Source organism: Stenella coeruleoalba (assembly GCF_951394435.1).
Source record: "Stenella coeruleoalba genome assembly, chromosome: 6".
Taxonomy (NCBI): domain Eukaryota; kingdom Metazoa; phylum Chordata; class Mammalia; order Artiodactyla; family Delphinidae; genus Stenella; species Stenella coeruleoalba.
In genome coordinates this window covers 103,639,909-103,658,946 of record NC_137151.1, presented here as the reverse complement: position 1 = coordinate 103,658,946, position 19,038 = coordinate 103,639,909, and the positions used below count along the sequence as shown (strand labels likewise).

Sequence of the window (19,038 nt, the reverse complement as noted above, 5' to 3'; positions counted from 1 at the left end):
CACAGCAGCTAGTTGTGATTCTGGTGTTCTCACAAGAGCGAGTGAGAGTACATCCTTCTACTCCGCCATCTTGGTTCCCCTCCCATTATTATTATTTTGTAAAGTACTTTCTTTGAAAGGTGATACCATGGTAATTCATTTATATGAGGGTCATTTGCAAGTGTATGATTTTGGCAACATGATTACTTCTGGTGGTATAATCTATAGTAGCCAAGATGTTCATTCATACGTGCTCTGATTATATGCTTAGTTATTGCACAAATGAACATTTCCTTGTAATAGCTATTGTGGCTATTAAACAACTGAAATGAGACTAGCATGGCTGAGGAACTAAATTTTTAATTTTATTTAGTTTTAATTAATCTAAACTTAAATAGCTACATGTGGCTAAGTGGCTAAATTTTAGTCAGCACTGCTCCAAAAATTTTGAGGAATAATTACCCCAAGTTTTGTATTACATATTGAAAAAAAAAAGAGTCCTCCCCCCCTCCCCTATCACCCCATGTAGAACATATTATTTGAAACATCTGAGAAATTCGATCTACATTCAGTCATTCCCACTGTTTTAGTTCATTAGGGCTGCCATAGCAAAATATCACTGATTGAGTGGTTTAAACACCAGACGTTTATTCTCTGTCCTGGAGGCCAGAAGTACAGGATGAAGAAGTGAGCAGGGTTGGTTTCCTCTGAGGCCTCTCTCCTTGGCTTGCAGATGGCCATCTTCTTTGTTCTCACATGGTCTTTCCTCCATGCCCATGCATCCCTGGTGTCTCTTTATGTGATCACATTTCCTCTTACTATAAGAATACCAGTCCTAATAGATTAGATCCCCACCCTAATTGCCTCAATTTAATGTAATCACTTCTTTAAAAGCCCTGTCTCCAAATACAATTATATCTGAGGTACTGGGAGATAGGGCTTCAACAGGAGAATTTTTAGGGGACACAATTCAGCCCACTAATAATGCCTTCTCTTTCCACTTGGCATCTACTGCCTCCCTAGAGATATACATCCAAGGCATTTTCTATTTTTGCCTTCCTTGCTTTTTATTTCAAATTAGAATCATTTGTATTAATTAGCACACAATAAACACAGATTTTAAAATTCAGTCTTGTTGCACGTGGTGGCAACTGTTTATGCAGATAAGTAGATAAATTTTTGTGCTTTACTAACCGTAGAATTCACATGACATATTTGAACGAGTCTCTTCAAAATGTTCTAATATTACCAGGGGAAATAGATGATTTGAAGGGAATACAATTTTAGCTTACTAATTTTACTGCTTTTTGAAATATTTGGTATCTCTTTTGACACATTTTTATAATAAATTTTCATGCAGAACTTTCTACAATATCTATTGGCCATGCTGTTCCTCTTTAGGCTAGAAAAGCAAATGGTTTTCCTGTTTCCTTACAATTTATCTTATTTATTTCCTATTTCCTTACAATACTTATTCCTTAGTAAATGTTGAGACTTTTAGCTCTATTTGGACAAGAATAGTTTTGACAAAGGTCTTAGCACAAATGCTTAAAGAAATGGTCACGTTGGCAGGTAGGAAAATTCATTTCTATATTAAAGAATACTACATGAGGAATATATCAGAAAAGATTAACCACAGAAATAAGAGCATATTAGAAGTATTAATCTCCTTTGATTAAATTTCAGCACTTTTTGTTGGAATGCATTACACTAATAACTTTAAAGTTTTTGTATGGATTTAAAAACTTCTTCCTCACATGGACAAATATAGAGGTTAATTTTTCAGCATTGGTTTTCCCTCTTTAAAACATTTTTTTTCTCAGAGAGGGAAAATATATATTACTTCTCTTCATTTTTTCCTCTTTTCATTAGTTCTTAGATACAGATCTTAAGAAAATCTGTGATAAGCACTATAATTGTCTTTTAAAATTTATTTTCCCCTTCTTTCTTACTTACAGAACCCTGATTTTTCTGGGATTGTTCTCCCAGTCTTCTTGGGATGACTTCCTATCCTAGTAAAGGTAGCCATATGGCATAGTTTTTGCTAAGGAGATATAAGTGGAAGTCTACAGGGGATTTCTAGTAAAGTATTTCCCTGACTAAGGAATAGCTGTAGCCTCTACTCCCTTTTATATACTTCTTCCTGTTTTGAATGTGGAAAGATGTCTGGATCTGCAGCAGGCATTCTGCATCCATGAGGTAAAAAGTGTAAGGGAGAAACTCACAACCTACAAAACCTACAAGGGTGGTAGAAGAGAAATACAAAAGAGTCTGCTTTCTTTTTGTCATTATTTAGCACCCAAACTAATGTCCACAAGTACCTACCCCTGGACTTCTTTCTATTAAAAATTAACTCTAGTTTGAATCTTTGTTAGTCAAGTTTTCTGTTACACATTGTGTACACTCTAGAACACTTTCAGCCATGTGGAAATGTTCAATATCTGTACTGTCTGATATGGTAACTACTAGTCATGTGGGGCTGATGAACTACTGAAGTGTGGCAAATGTGATTGGGCAACTGAATTTTTAAATTTATTTCATTTTAATGAACAAATCCAGATTTAAACAGCCGCATGTGACTAGTGGCTATTGGACAGCACAGGTCTAAGACTTATGGAGAATAATTAACCTAATTTTTCTATTATAAACATTTCAAATCAGTGTCCCCATCCTCTGAAGACATCTCATGATATATCACCTAATGATACTTATGTCACTACCTTTGAAACTCATTATGTCATCTTCTAATAAATTCTGGGCAATCATACATTGTGAAAGCATAGGTATGTAAATAGGATCACCATACAGCTGGCCTTATGTATAGACTCTCTTGTTCTTCTAATGTGAATTTAGCAGTGTTTTGGCTAAAAACTTTTCTAAATATTGAAGTTATAGTCTCTAATCCTTTGCCTGAGTCTTGGATTACCATTATGGAAGCTTCATTGTCATCATTAGTGTTAGTATGAGCAGATTTTGAATCAGTTTTTGAAAGCAGGCTTTGCTCTGGGAAGGCAAAAACTTAATATTGTGTGACCAAACTGAGCACTAAACTCAATTTGGTCACACAGAGCAAACTGAGCACTAAAGAAAAACACAGACTCATGCTATTCCCATGGGCTCATGCAGTACACGGCCCTAGGCTTTGAACTATTTCCAACCAAGCCTATCTGCCGAGTTTTAGGTTTACTTTCTTCTATTTTCACATTTTTACTTTTAGGAACAATTTATTCACATTCTGTAACAGATACTCTTTGTTTGTTAGAATGAGAGGATGTATTAAAAATTTGAGTTTTAAAACAATAGTTTATCTTGTCTGGATACTTGGATGCAGTCTTTCTCATGGCTTATTAGCTGTAAGTAACAACACTGACCCCTTTCTTTGTAGTCTTCTGCAAGTCAGTGTGTGTTTTTTACATTATTCTCATTTTTCTATGATGACTTGGAGAACCTTTTTAACTCATGGAAAGTGATAAGATTTGAGGTACTGTGGCCACACTTTCCAGCAGTGATATGTGAGACTAAGTGGCTCTCTGTGCAGGTGCCTTACCAAAATAGGTGAGATTTTTTTGAGCATGTTTCTCAGTATCATAAAGATATAAATTTGGTGGTGAAACACCCAGGTGTTTAACTTCAAGGTATGAGCTCAGTTTTAATGACAGGATTTCACCATTTCTTTCTTTTTCTGTGACCTTTTTGGATGAGAGTTTTCTGATTGTGAAATCATTATTTCATTTCATTTGTAAGTTCTGAAATGTTTCTTGATGCAAGTACTGTAGTTTAATTGGTTTATAAGGAAACTGACAAAAACCCTCCCATTCAAAAATATGTAGCAGGACATTCTGAATGGGGATTAGATACCAGGATGCCGAAGGCTAGATGAATGGAATGGATGGCCCTTTATATTGTATTTTAAAATTTTATTATAAAATCTTAGTTATTCTCAAACTTTTTCCTCCAAATGACCTCCAAGACATTAAAATTTCATATTCTGAATTACTTAATTTTTTAAAAATTAATAAATTAGCAGGTCTTTTTTCTGTTTATGAATTCTTCAAATCTTAATAGGCGTAAAAGGAAAGCTAGTAATCATGAGAGAACACTGTGTCCATTCTGTAAAGCTCTCTGATATCTATTATTCCCTCAGAATTCATTTTGGATATACTAGTGTTTCCTGATGCCCTATTTTTTTTTTAAGTCACAAAATTAGGAATAATTTGAAAACGTCAAAATAAAGTTGTATTTATTTACCAGAAACAAAGAACCAGAGGACAACAATGGAAGTCTTTGAAGACACGATACTTCCAGAATAATTATCATCAGTTGTGTAGGTCTTAACATTATATGTTACTTTTTTTTGTTGTTTTTTATAAATTAAATGCAAAGCACTAAGTACACTTTTTCCTTTGGTATTTATATATCATCTGCATATCAAACTTCTAAAACATGAAATTTGTTATTACTTCCATGAAGAGAGTCAGGCTTTTGGAGAGCTTGCCAAAGCATGTTTCCCAACGCTGTGACGTACAGTGTTAGCACTCAGGCTTATCTGATATGACTCTTTTAGATAAGGCTGTGCCAAACAAGTTCATGTTCCGTCAGCTCCAAAGCCAAGCTAATTCATGTATCAGAAACCACTCGATTATATTTTCATTAATGAGAAGTGCAGATCAAACCAAACACTGAGTTGTCACAAAGGTGCCTGGAAAAATATTTGTTTTAATGTAAAGAAAAATTGACTTTGGTATACCTAAAATTAATAATTATTTTGTGGTCTCTTAATTCTTTCTTTCCTTCTGCCCTTGATTCATTTCATTATTTCCCAAGTTCATTGGTCTTAAGAATTTCAATTGATAGTGTCCTTCACATGCTTTAAAGTTGCAACATATATTGTGTGATAGATCCAGAAACCAATAGTTAAGATAGTGTAATGGCACAATAGCAGAGGTTCATACAAAGTGCTATAAAATAAACTTCTACAGAGCATAACTTGACCAGTTGTTTCCATGTGATGTTTGTTTGTGTTTTGTACCATTTTTTCAGGAGGGGTTTAGGTAAATGTTCATTTAAGTATATGTTTTAGTGCTTGGTATGAATCAAGACAGAAAAATTTATAATAAATCAAATTGAAAGTTTAATTACTTTACACTAGGTTTTATTAAAAAAACATGAAGTCTGGACATTATGTATTTGGTTTAAAAAAACATATTTTTTACTTCACGTTCTGTGTCACTTTGTGACTTTTTGTGGGGAGAGTCATTGAGGAAATATAAAAATAGATATCAGATAATTAGGAAATGTAGATGCAGTAGATCTGTTAAATGTTCTGCTGGTACAGGGTGACAACATAAATGTTGATATGCACCTGACAAAAATAGTGCTCTGGTATTCTTGGCTGTGAGCTTATTTTATCTGCTGTGACAAAGAACTGACTATCTCTACCTCTGAGAGTGTGTTTCTAAAATGGAAGTTAAATTGTCTAGACAATTAATATTAGAGAAAATTTCACTTATCAGCTTAACTAAACTCTTTAATACATGGACTTCTGAAAGAACACACATTTTAAATGCAAATGCAATCTTGAATTTTCTAACGGGTTGAGTAGTGGAAAATATACATTGTTCTGTTTCTGTATCTTTTTCAGAGGGTTAAAATAAAATTTCCTTCCTCTGCTTTCCAGTTATATTGCCCTCAGAACTGAACAACTGTTTTTCTTAAATCCAAGTTTACTAAGTTGATTGAGATACATTATCACTGTCCAAATAGTGACTTTAAAATTTACATTTAAATTTAAATATAAAAACTTTTATGACTTTAAAAAAATCAAGTTTTAGGATGAAAACGCTTATTTTACCTAATTTCTTAATTCTCCTTATGGGATTGTTTTAGTTTATAGCTTCAAATTTAGCTGGTGGTATATAATAACTGTAATGTAGTTATTTACTCAGGAATATATGTATTTATCTCATGTCACCCAGTAACTATCAAAAACTTATTTTCTAAGAGAAATGATATTTATAACATTAGCTAAAGTCAGCTCATGGGCAGCTCATCTATTCCTCTATGCTTTGCCCAAATTATCCACATTACCAGAGAACTATGTATCTGAGTTATATTTTGTCAGCTACCCATAGCTTAGCTCTTATAAAGTCCTGTTTACTTAGTTTATATTGGAAAAAAAAACCCTATGAAATGTATAAATATGTTGTTAGGGGATTATTGAAGATATAGATAATTACATTAAATAGTCTTTTTACATGGACTCTATAGGAGCACCTCTTTTGGGTGTTAGTATCAAGATTCATTATGTTTCATTCTGAGTAATTTTTGTCTAATGCAGTGTCTTCTAAACTGTATTCCATAAATCACTAATATGTCAGAAGATGTCTGTAAAAAGATCTGAAAAATCTATGGTTCGGACTCAAATATATTCGGGAAAATGGGTTTACCTTCTTGCCTCTTGAACATTTACAGTGAACATTAGCATTTTAAAATGCACTGGGCAGTTCTTCAGTGGAGCAACTTCTTTAGTTAAGAGAACATTTTGCAGATACAGTTGACCCTTGAACAACCGAGTTTGAACTGTGAAGGTCCACTTACGTCCGGATTTTTTTCAGTAGTAAATTCTACAATTCTACACCATCTGAGATTGGTCGAATCCACTGATACAGAGCCATGGATTCAGAGGAACCACATATTTGGAGGGCCAGCTCTAAATTATACTCAGATTTTCAACTGGGAGGAGGGTGGGTGCCCCTAACTCCCCACATTGTTTGAGACTCCAATGTACATTTTTCTATTTTAATTACCCTTTCTCTAAAACACATATTAACATCCTGGGGACTCAAGTAATATAGTTTGGAGAATACTAATCCAAAGAATCCTGTGAATTACATAATTGATGGATTTTCCCCCGTTGCAGTAGCTGGTAGAAAAACAGTTTGGTGAAAATAAATATGCCACTATTATGTTATCTAGCTATCCTATTCTTATAAATCAGAGAAGCTCTCACATAGGTCTTAGCAGGAGGTATGTTTGATAATGTTCATTGAAGCACTGTTTGTGGTAGTGAGGAGCTAGGGGCAGCCAACGTGATCATCACAGTAGTGTGTATCACTGTTACGTGATATATGCACAATAATGCAGTGTATCATGTAACCGTCAGATGTAATAAGGAGGAGTTACATAAAGCAGCATAAATGGATCTCAAAAACATAATCAGAATGAGAGTGTACCATGAACTCTGCAAGAGTTCATGTAGAGTGTATGCTACCCTAGCAAGTAATTAGGACTTCTTTATATGCAATATTATGCTAGCCTCCTTCCTTCTGTCTCTTTATATCTATCTAAATAGTTTTTCAATTGCATAAAAGTTTGCTCCTGCTTTAATGGCTTTCTTTCTTCCTTTCTATAATTTAGGGATGTTTGTAGGCCTCCTTGGTAAAGCCTAGATATAAATAAACAAAATAAACTTTATTCTAAATCAGTAATTACTTATCTTGTTAAGTACTGGTGACATTCAATTCTTTTCTTGTTCTTCTATCCTTTTACCTGGGGGTAAGGGAGAGAGGAAGCAGGATATTTGCATATGTATGTGACAATTCTGAGCTTTGACAATAATCTCCTCTTGCCAAGATAATCTAGTTTTATTAGTATCTTTATGTATTTCATCTGTTTATGGAGTATGGATGAGAAGATAAGCAGAAAAAATTGGGTCAAAAAAAAAAGAACTATTGTATTCTCTGGAACCCTTTCTTGTGAGGAGGACACTGTTCATTATTTTGTAACAATAAAAATTAGGAATGTAACATTTGAAATGAGGGATGAGGATAGTAGATAAAATCTACAATGGTTATAAATAACTTTGAAAATGATATTCAGTGTTACAGGTCAGCCTAAAATATAACTGTAGTAATAGTTTTGAATCATACTTATAGTAACTTGGTTCCAGTCTCAAGAGAAAAGTTTACTACTTATCTGCCATGCAGGTAGGACAGGTAAGAACTGTTAAACACGAGGAGTAGCTACAAAAAAAGTGAAGTGGAGGCAATTGCAAGGAGTCCTAAGCCTGAAAAGTCCTGCTAATTGTATAGTACGCAGTTTGTTTCCTTTTCTTCCAATGCATCAGGCAATGGACACCACAATTTATTTGAACTCTTAAAAGTCCTATTTTCATGTTATGTAATAATGCAGTTAAGGTTGATGGCATCATTTAATTTACTGTCCCATGATCAATTAGGGACAGTATATTACGGTGGCTAAGAGCGCTGGCTCTGGAATTAGAAAAATCTGGGAAAGAATCTGATCTTGACAAATGGTTGTGGGATTTGGTGCATATATTTAAACTCTGCGACTGCTTCTCATCTGTAGAATGGAATAATGGTAGAAGTCTCGTAGGGTTGTTGCAAAAATGAAATTAAATAATACTCATAGGGCTTCCCTGGTGGCGCCGTGGTTGAGAGTCCGCCTGCCGATGCAGGGGACACGGGTTCGTACCCCGGTCTGGGAAGATCCCACATGCCGCGGAGCGGCTTGTCCCGTGAGCCATGGCCGTTGAGCCTGCGCGTCCGGAGCCTGTGCTCCGCAACGGGAGAGGCCACAACAGTAAGAGGCCAGCGTACCGTAAAAAAAAAAAAATAAATAATAATAATAATAATAATAATAATAATACTTATAAAAGTAGTCAATAGGCTGACTAGCATATAGTGAGGAATCAAATTTAGCTATGTGATTATTATTACTATTCCTCATTGAAGTTATAAGTTGTTTTATTATCTTTACCTCACGTTTCTCAGCTGAGAGCAGTTATGCCCCCAGGGGATATTTGACAATGTTTGGAGACATTTTTTGTTGTCACCATTTGAGGTATTTGGAGGGGAGTGAAGGAGCGGGTGGGGCGGGTCTATTGGCATCTAGTGGATAGAAGCCAGGGATGCTGCTAAGTACTCTGTAGTGCACAGGACAGCTCCACTGACAAAGAATTATCCAGCACCAGCATGTCAGCAGTAGAGAGGCTGAGAAACTTGCTTTAAATATTTATTTTTGAGCACTAAGCTCAGACATATTAATTCCTTTGTATTTCTTTAGTATCTACTGGTATGTAATGCCTTCTTCTGTGTTACAATCAAATTGGTAGTCCCATCTATATAACCACAATTTCTTTCTTTCTTTCTTAAGTTTTTCCCACTACTGGCACGTACTATGAAAGGGTTTTAAGAAGATTCTTTATTTTTTATTCCTTGGAAAACAGAATATCAAGGCTTTGGTTTTAGGATAAAGCAATTATATAAAAATGAAAAATAATTTTGATTACAATTATTTTGTTCTTTATATATCATTTATTGTAAGAAATGAGTTCTCAAGAATGGCTGTACATAACATAAACAGTAGTATAAATATTTGGCAAATGTAAACATAGGTAGAAATATAAAATATGGCTTAAGCATGAAAAATTAATACATAAAATTAAGTTTAAATAACCTAGTCTGACTTGTGAAATGTATGCATCTCTGCAGAATCAAGAATGGTACTTTTTCAGTGTTTATGTGACAAGAAATAGATCTAATTTATTAAAGCTTTGAAAGTAACTATGCATAATACTAATGTTATGGGTTGTTTTGCAATGCATTTTGTTGAACTTAATGACAGGGATTGCTTTCTCTAGGTCCTTTACTTATAAAAGTCAGAAATCTATGCTTTTTTGGCCTTCTTTCAAATTCAGAAAAACCCTATTATAAATTTCTGTTCTAGTCAATGCATTTAGAATTTTATGTGGCAGTACATAGTGATTTATAGCATTGTTCTACTATAACAAGGAAATCATGTGTTATTCCTATTACTTTAGGATCAAAATGAACAGACATAATTTAATTTCATCTGAATACTCTGGAGTGTGACAGAATGACAAGTATAGATAAAGCAATAGATAGTTTTTACTTCTCTCTCTCAGCATTGACTTTATTTCTACATGATACATGCTTACAGGAAGTGTGTGGTAGGAATCACTTGAGACTTAGAGTCTCATGTAGAAAAGTATTAAAGTCACAAGAGTACTATTAGTGGTTCAGTGTCAGCCTGGGTTTGAGCTGTAGATCAGGGGAATATTGAATGATGTTCCAAAGACACATGAAATTATTGAACATGTTCATGGGTGACTGGCTGATGAAATGAAAAATATAATCTATAAAATCATTAAGATCATAATTTCAGGTTGGTACTGTGGGGTTTATTGTTGATCATTTGAATTGAGAGTTACTTGACAAGTAGAAAAAATAGAAATTCATGGGTTAAAGATTAATGGAATAATTCCACTAGTTATAAATAAAAGAGAGCCCGTAAATAGATGATGTAAAAGCTTGGGCCTTCTTTGTTCATAAATTAGAAGCTAACTATGAATAAGAAGAGTAGTATTTTGAAAATATGTTTATAAAACTCCAGTGTTGTATAATGGAAAGTCATTGTTTAGGAACTAGAATATAATCTATTCATAACTCATAAAAGAGATTGGAAGTTTAATGATCTTATAAAAAATGGCACATACTGCTTATTAAAGTAATATCTGGGACCATCAGGCAGGAGTAAGTACTGTTGGGGCATTAATTTCCCCTTCATAATTGAAAACACGGAGATATGCCTTTGTTTTCATGAATGTGAGGCTAAAGATTCAAGACCTTCAGCGTCTTTGTCTTGCTTTTTATTAAGTTAATATGACTCATGATTCTTATTACTAAAATAAGCAGTCATTTAAAAAATTTTAATAACTCTCACAGAATAATCAGGACAAAAACCAATAAAAACAATAGGTTTCAGACTTTTGTTAGATGCAGGATCCTTTCTCAAGAGTACACCTGGATATTCAACTGATAAAAAGGAAGCCATTGTGATTGACGAATGACAGGTGCCCTTCCCAAACTTCAGGCATCTCTTCAACTCAAAAACCTGTCCATTTAAAATACTCAAAATTTGTACCCTTTCTGATATTCAAAAAAGCAAACTGTCCTGGAAAGCAAACTTCCAGCTGTTAGAATGTTGCACAAATTGATAACATGAAATGTTCATTTATAATATGCTATATGCAAAGTTCAGTCAGTATACAGAGAGTTTAAAGAAAAAAAAGAAAAAAAAAAGAAAAAAAAATATAATGTGAAAATAATTTTAAAAAATGATCATAGCAGCTAATGCTTATTAATTTCCTAGTGCAATGTCTATGTGGCAGCCATGAAAATTTCCTTTTCAGGTCTTTAACCTTGGTTACTCCTGACTACTAAAATGCTGAAGCTACACTTTCCATGATAGCTCCCAGCAAATGACTAAGCATGACATGGCTACTAATCCAAGCATTCTTGAGAGACATGGGACTCTTGTTTCATGCAGCTTTGGCTTCAGGACTCACCATTGGCTTTGTGAAACTTTTTTAGAACTGCACAGCAGTTTAAGACTTCCACCCAATCACCCTTCCTTCCCTCTCTTCCCTCTACTACAAATTTAGACTGCATTATGGTCTCATGCACTGTGTATTTTCCCTCATAGGCATTTACCCTGATGAATCTCTTATATGTCTACTATAGTCTCGGCATCTGCTTCTAGCAGGACTCAGAGTAACAATCTAGTATGTAGTAAGTGTTCAGTATCATTATTATTTTCTAAAGTAACACCAAAATAAGTGCTACTGTTATCTCAATTTTACATGAAAATGTGTTCGTACTGATTTTTGCAGGTCATCTTTCCACACTGACCAAGTTCTACATCTGTGGAGGCACTTGTTAGTCCTATCCTTTCTATACTGGTTTGATGTAGAAAGACCCTTTTTTTTCTTTCAGTTTTCGTCCATCAATTTCACAAGATTCTGAATCTCTATACTTTTCCAAAGTTCATCTTTCAAATTTTGTATTACAGTTTTATTCAGGTAGCTCTAGTTATCCCTGCTTTAATTTTAAGCAAATACATACCAATGCTGAATCACAAATAGATCTATTGTACTTTAACGTACTTTCTAAAACATGCCTGCAACTGCTGCCAAGTTACCCAAGGAGTGGACTTTCTTTGTGTGGCTATTCCTACTCTTTCTTTGTGCACAAGCTCTGAGTTTTTGCAGTGCTATTGGAGCTATGTGGGACAGGAATGCATTATATGGACCACCTTCAAATTTGACAGGAAGGAAAGAATTTCAGCTTAAACTCTGTAGATTCTCTGACAGAGCCGAAGTCATTTACCCTGTCAGATATTAATCTTCCCATTCCTGATTTCACAATCTCTTCATCGTCTCCCAATAACAATCCCTCTGGGAAGTAGAATACTCTGGTTTTACTGATTAACTTTCTCAGGACTCTCCAATCAATCTACTTTAGTTTTCTATGCATTCGATGTATTATCTCTAAAAAGTAAAGTCTTGATTATTATATAGTAATTCTATAATTGTTCTTCATAGAAGATTCATAGCACTTTCTAGATTATCCATTTCCTACTGATTTCCTTGCCCCATAGCTCCCTGATAGTTCTTTGAAACTCAAGGTCAAGTCACAGACCAACCTGATGAGAATGAGGATAGCCTTTGACCAGTTTGATTTCTCTATTTATTCATGCTCTCCTGCAATATAATTTGAGGTAGCTAAAGACTAAATAAATGCTTTATTTTTACTATTTTTATGGGGCATATATTGGGTCTTCCTGGTTTAAAAAAATACTTCATAACACTTGTTAAAGGCAGTAAAGAATATTTTATTTCAGAGGGAAGTACTACTGCAATGGGGGATAGAGATCAGACTCAACTCTGAATAGAACAAAGACAAATGGAGATTTATAACCAAAGAGCAGAGTGGGGGTTAATGAATGGAAAATTGCTAAGAGAAAACATCAAGGCTGGGGCCATTCTTGTTAGATCTACTAAACAGGATTCTTGCTGAAGGCAGTCCAGAATGTTAAGATATTGAAAGTGGGAGATGAAGAATTTGATCAGATATCCTGGGTATCAGATACCAAGGGTGAGGGAACCTTTGCTAAACGGAATCAGATACCAAGGGTGAGGGAACCTTTGCTAAACGAAATCAGTTTCTTGATGAAACTGGATGAAGCTGGCCAAGGACAGGTTGGGGCCTAGAGAAGGGGGCTCTGAGGAGCATGATTCAAGTGTGGAAAGAGTTTCTTTGTCATTTAATCAAATAGGGGTAGTCTGGGCCTATTTAATATGAGATGCCTCTTACTATTGAACAACCAAGAGCTATTAGAATCAATGAAGAAAGCATATGCTGAAGAACAACAAAGGAAGTGAAATTTGACTGTGAAACTGTAACCTAATCTTCTTTTAAATAGTAAGAAAAGTAAAGGGCAGCTAAAAAATTGAAAATTTGAAAATACCTTATGGGTTATATATATGCAAATAATACAACTTATCAAAAAAATTAAGACATTTCTGGAATACTTTCAAAATTGTTACTTTCTAACAATTTTAGATTTTTTTAAAATTGTTACTTTCTAACAATTTTAGATGGCTAAAAGAACCTTGTTTAAAGTCAGTTTCTCTTCTTAAACAATACTTAGTATAGTCCCCTAAGACAACAAAAAAAACCCTGCTATAGTAATTTTCTATTTTTGTATAATATTAAATATTTTTGCATTCTCATTTCAGAGTTCTGTAGCAAATATCAGCTTTTACTTTATTTAAAAGATCCAAATGTTTCTGTTTCATATTTCTCTCATCAACTGCTTGTTGTTTGTGGGAAAAACAATTTTTAAAGATTCATAATAAAATTAAATATTTCATTAAGTAACACATTTGGAAACATAGTAGTGAGGAAGTGATTTGCTCCTAAATGAAGCAAAGAGCTCTCTCTATATTTTTAAGACCTTGATAAATCTTGTAAGTTAAATCAACTGTGATTATCTGAGAATATTAACTGAGATAGAGTATGTAAGATAAATGTTCACCTAGAAAAATTCTAGTAGCACCTAATAGACAAAAAAAATGTATATTAAAATAATTGTATTTAACTACAGAAGAAGGAAGTGACTGAAAATATCTTGAGGCCAGAGAATATTAGAATATAAATTTGAATCAAGAACCTAAAAGTGGTGATGCATCTCAGTGATCTGAAAGCACCAATGGAAATATTACTCAGACATAAAAAGAAACAAAATTGAGTTATTTGTAGTGAGGTGGGTGGGTGGACTTAGAGTCTGTTATCTCTAAGTCCATCACTTGGAGTGAAGTAAGTCAGAAAGAGAAAAACAAATACCATATGCTAATGCATATATATGGAATATGAGCCTAGTTGCAGGGCAGGAATAAGGATGTAGACATGGAGAATGGACTTGATGACAGGAGATGGGAGGGCGAAGCTGGGGCGAAATGAGAGTAGCATTGACATACACTACCGAATGTAAAATAGTTGGCTGGTGGGAAGCAGCAGCATAGCACAGGGAGATCGGCTTTGTGCTTTGCGACGACCTAGAGGGGTGGGATAGGGAGGATGGGAAGGAGGCTCAAGAGGGAGGGGATATGGGGACATGTGTATGCATATGGCTGATTCATTTTGGTGTACAACAGAAACTAACACAGTATTGTGAAGCAATTATACTCAAGAGCTATTAATAAATAAATAAAAGCACCATATTTCTTTTCTCATTTCTAGTAGGACCTCATTTATCATATTTTGTGTGTTTGAGCACAATTTAAACACACTTTTTAAAATTCATATCACCACTAAGTTATGGGAATTTTAGCTATTTTGACACTAATAATTTTCTCTTTTTCTCTGGGAATTATAGAATGAGAGTTTTTTACACTGAGAAAAATTCTATTTTTTACTATAGAATTATAGTACAGTATATCCTCTCTCAAAATCTAAAATGAGCAGATTTTTATATGATTTCTTTTTTTTTAAACAAAAAACATCAAAAATGAGCACAAAACCTCTGAGGTTTTTAGAAGTTTGCTATTTCCTCAAGTGAAAATAAATTAGGAAATCTTTCCCACAGTTTAGCTGCATTTAAAAAAAAAACTGAATTCCTTCAGTGAAAGCAATAGAAGGAAAATCTTCTGACCTTGGCCACATGTATAATTATCTTGCAAATGAAGTGGAGCAGTGTGTGACTTTTTTAATGAGACAAAATTTGCATCAAGTTGTAATCTGACTGCTGGTGTACACCACTTGAACCTGACCCTAGGGTTAAACCAGTTCTAGTTAATTTATAAAAATAACACATACCTGTAAGGTTAGCCTGGAGTATATGATTTACTAATACTACACTACATTTTAAAACTTTCAACTTAGTTTGTTGCTTTCTTTTAATCTAATGCACTAGAAACAATTTTAAAGGTGGTATTTTCATCTTAATTGTCTTTAAAAATTCCAATTTAATATAATAGGCAGAAGGATGAAGTAAGCTTTAGAATATATGTCTGTTTTCCTTAATGCTCTATATAATTAATCTCGTTATATTGCATGAATTGTCCTCAGTTTCTCCATATGAACATGGAACATCCATTTAAGTGTACTTTGATCCTGTTAAAATTGAAAAGGGTTATTTTTCTGAATGTCCTTCCATGATTAACTAGATAAATCAATACTTAGAGGAGAGGGACATGAGTCAGTGTTGATACAATGCCTAAACAAAAGCCCAGTTGCTTCAGTTTATACCTGTCAGTGAGTTGTGTGGGTATGTGTAGAAAAGTATTACATAAAGAGTTCCCTGATTTAGGATTCAAGTTCAGTATGATGTAGTCTGCTCAGGACGGTTCCAGTTTATTCCAATTATCCCGGCATAATTATTAATTGTGCTCCCTATTTCTCTCAAAAGTGTCTGGTCTGGAAGATAAACTGTAATCCCTAGAGAAGACATATGAGTTAAGGTCCTTAAGTCCAAGAAGGAATGGTGAAACCAGAGATATTATCAAAACAGTGACAAATGGGCTAATTGTGGATCAGGAGTATATTTGAAAACAGAAACTTTGGAAAGTGTAAAAGTTTCAATAATGAACAATATCAGGCCTTTAGTAGCAAGGGTGGATTGATGTTGGAACTTTGGTCAGGATTGCTCCTAGGGCAGTATTCCTCAAACTTTTCGATTACACTAGACATGCAAGAGGTATTTGCTAAAATGTGGATTCTCAGGCGTCACTCCAGACCTGTAGAATGAGACTCTCCTGGGGTAGGCATGGAATTAGCATTTTCAGTAATATTCCTGGTGACACCTAGTCACACTAAAACATTGTAATAGAGTTGAGAGAGGGGCCAACAGTTTGAAAAAACAGGTGCCATCTACAGTTTTGTGAAGGTGGATTGGTTGAATATAAATTACATATATACACACACACTTACTAGAATATGAAAGCTGTCCTCTTTAGTCCTGGGATGATTTTAACAATATTTGCGTTATATTTTGTAAAATGGGTCATCATGTCCTGAGTATAATAGAAAGGTTATGATAGACCAAGAGCAGAGTTTATTGGTTTGCCATATCCTATTGTGTAAGTGTTTTCTTTTGTAAATGATATAAAGGTAAGAATGCCTGGGGGGAAAATGACAACTCAAGTGGAAAAAAAGAGTAACCCAAGCTATTTGTAGTTCTTCTGAGAGCATTGGGCCAGGTCTGGCTCTTAAAATAGAAATCTTTATACAAATGTATTTGGAGAAAAGAGAATAAATATTCTTACAATGTTTAAGTTATGATATGCTGGATGTTAGGCAGTACATTCCATAGAAACTGGGGGAATTTGTTTCCAAGTCAACAGTGACACTTCATGTACTTTAACCTTGCCACTCAAAACGTGGTCCGCAACCAGCAGTATTGACTTATAAGAAATGCAGAATAACAAGCCTCACCTCAGACCAACTTAATCAGAATCTATATTTTAATAAGATCCTCAGGTCATTCATAGGTGTCTTAAAGTTTGAGAAGCACTGCTCTCCAAGGAGAAGTGTCTGACCTGAAGAAAATTTTGGTTATATTTGTGAAACCTAACTTCAGTGGAACATGGAAAGTTAGGATGAGTTTACTAGAAAGTTATTATGCAAATAATAGCATTGTATTCCAGTCCTGCTATGATTCAGAATACTGGCAAGGACATCTTTAACAAAAGCAAAAACATCTCACTGGCAGTTCAGGTAGTTCAGAGCAGTGTGGTGCCCTCACAGTAGACTGAAATTTTGTCTGTGATTTTTGGCTCTCAAAGTAAAAAAGAAATATATGTCTGTGTCATAAATGACTTTTTAAGATAGTAAGCAAAATTGCATCATTGACATCAAGTGTCTACAAACCAATATTGGTTGAAAGTGCATTTTGTATCTATGAGCTTTCAAGAGATCTTCGGCAGAGTTTTATTCTGGAAGAAAAATATATAACTCACAAAAGAAAAGGTGAAATAAAAAATCAAGATAGATTCCGTTAACTCTGAAGGGAAATGGTACATTTATAAGTTTGTCTTCCATCTATAATAGCCTCCTGATATCTAAATGAAAAGAAAGCAGAAATATTATATAAATATTGTAAATTAGAAATCTAGTCAAGTCCTCAATTAAAGGGAAACTGTTGGAAAAAAGGTCACAGATACGCCAAAATCACAGTGAACACAAACTAAGCAAAACATCAAAAAACAGGGATTTACTATAAACTTTTTTTTCAAAATTATGTTCATTATTTCAGCAGTTTAGAACAGCATTTCCCAAAGAGTATTCTCTAGAACATTAGTGCTTCCCTATGCTTTGGCAGCTTCCCAAATGCCTGCTTATGAAGGGATTCTTCTGAGCATTCTGTGTGAGAAACACTGCATGCTTTACTCACTTTTCATTGAAAAAAATGTTTATGGAGTAAGTTAGAACCTTTTGTATGTTAGGCATTGTATATAAAAAGCTATGAGTAGACTTGAGGTAAGGACATCCGTTTAATTTTACTCAATCTGGGGGTTTTCAAAACGTTTGCTCTCCTTTCCACCATTGGATCTCATGTTGTTACCATTCTTCGTGTTTCACATCTCTGGTTTACCTGTGCCATGATTAATCCTAATCCACAAAAGTCTGAAGGCTCTAATTACTTTGCCTCCTGTGTAACTTTAAGTAATCTTTGCTTGTTTATCCTATATTAATCCCTTAAATGGTATTCCTTATGACTGCTATTGATGAAATCAAACCAGAATTCATATTATCCTGGGTATTGTAAAAAGATTTTTCTTTCCTTCATTTATTTCTCCTTCACTCTTCTTGAGGAACTTGATGCCAAAAAATACCTTCATTTTCTTTTTCAAATTACAAACCATTGGCTTCCTGATTCCATACTGTATTGGAAGTTATATAACACATTTTCTTTGCTCCAGATATTCCAGACTTCAGACTTTTGTTGAATTGTAGGCATAATGCTTTTTTCCTTCAAGTGTAGCAGTCAACACATATGGTATCTAAAGTTGACTAATAAATTCCAAACAATAGGCATCTTTGTGTATGTGGATGTTTTCGCTGATTTTTAACAATTTTACTATTTTTTATATTTTATAAATTATTTTTACAGTGATGAATCAGAAAACTTCAAATCCACCTGTCATAACATATCAAGATAATTATTATGGGTTAGAAAAGTACGTTTCACTGATGTACTTATGCCTCCATTTGTGTTTAACCCACATACTACTTTCATAAGTAAAATTAGTAATTGTAATCTGTTCCAAAATGTGTTACACTGACCCTTGAACAATGAAGGGAATGGGGCATCAGAGTCAAAAATCAGAGTATAATTTAGAGTTGGCCCTCTGTATTTACGCTTCCTCCGTATCCATGGTTCCACATTCACAAATTCAACCAAGTGTAGATGGTGTAGTACCGTAGTATTTACTATTAAGAAGAAATCTGTGTATAAGTGGCCCATTCAGTTCAAACCCATGTTGTTCAAGGGTCAACTGTATTTATAAAAGCCTATCAATTTTATATTGTGAAAAATATAATCATCTATTATATAATATGGGTTTTAACTTACTCCATGTCTTATTTTGAAGGCTTTTGAATATGTATTATAGTTCCTCTTTATCCAATTTAGAACTTTTACAATTTAGACATAACATTCTACTCCATTAATAGT

At 34.2% G+C, this 19,038-nt stretch overlaps 1 protein-coding gene across 3 annotated transcripts in view; it reads left to right on the top strand.

Annotated features, from left to right (window-relative positions):
* ERBB4 (erb-b2 receptor tyrosine kinase 4) overlaps positions 1–19,038 on the top strand; it is a 1,115,448-nt gene that overhangs the window by 178,282 nt on the left and 918,128 nt on the right. The window lies entirely within an intron of this gene.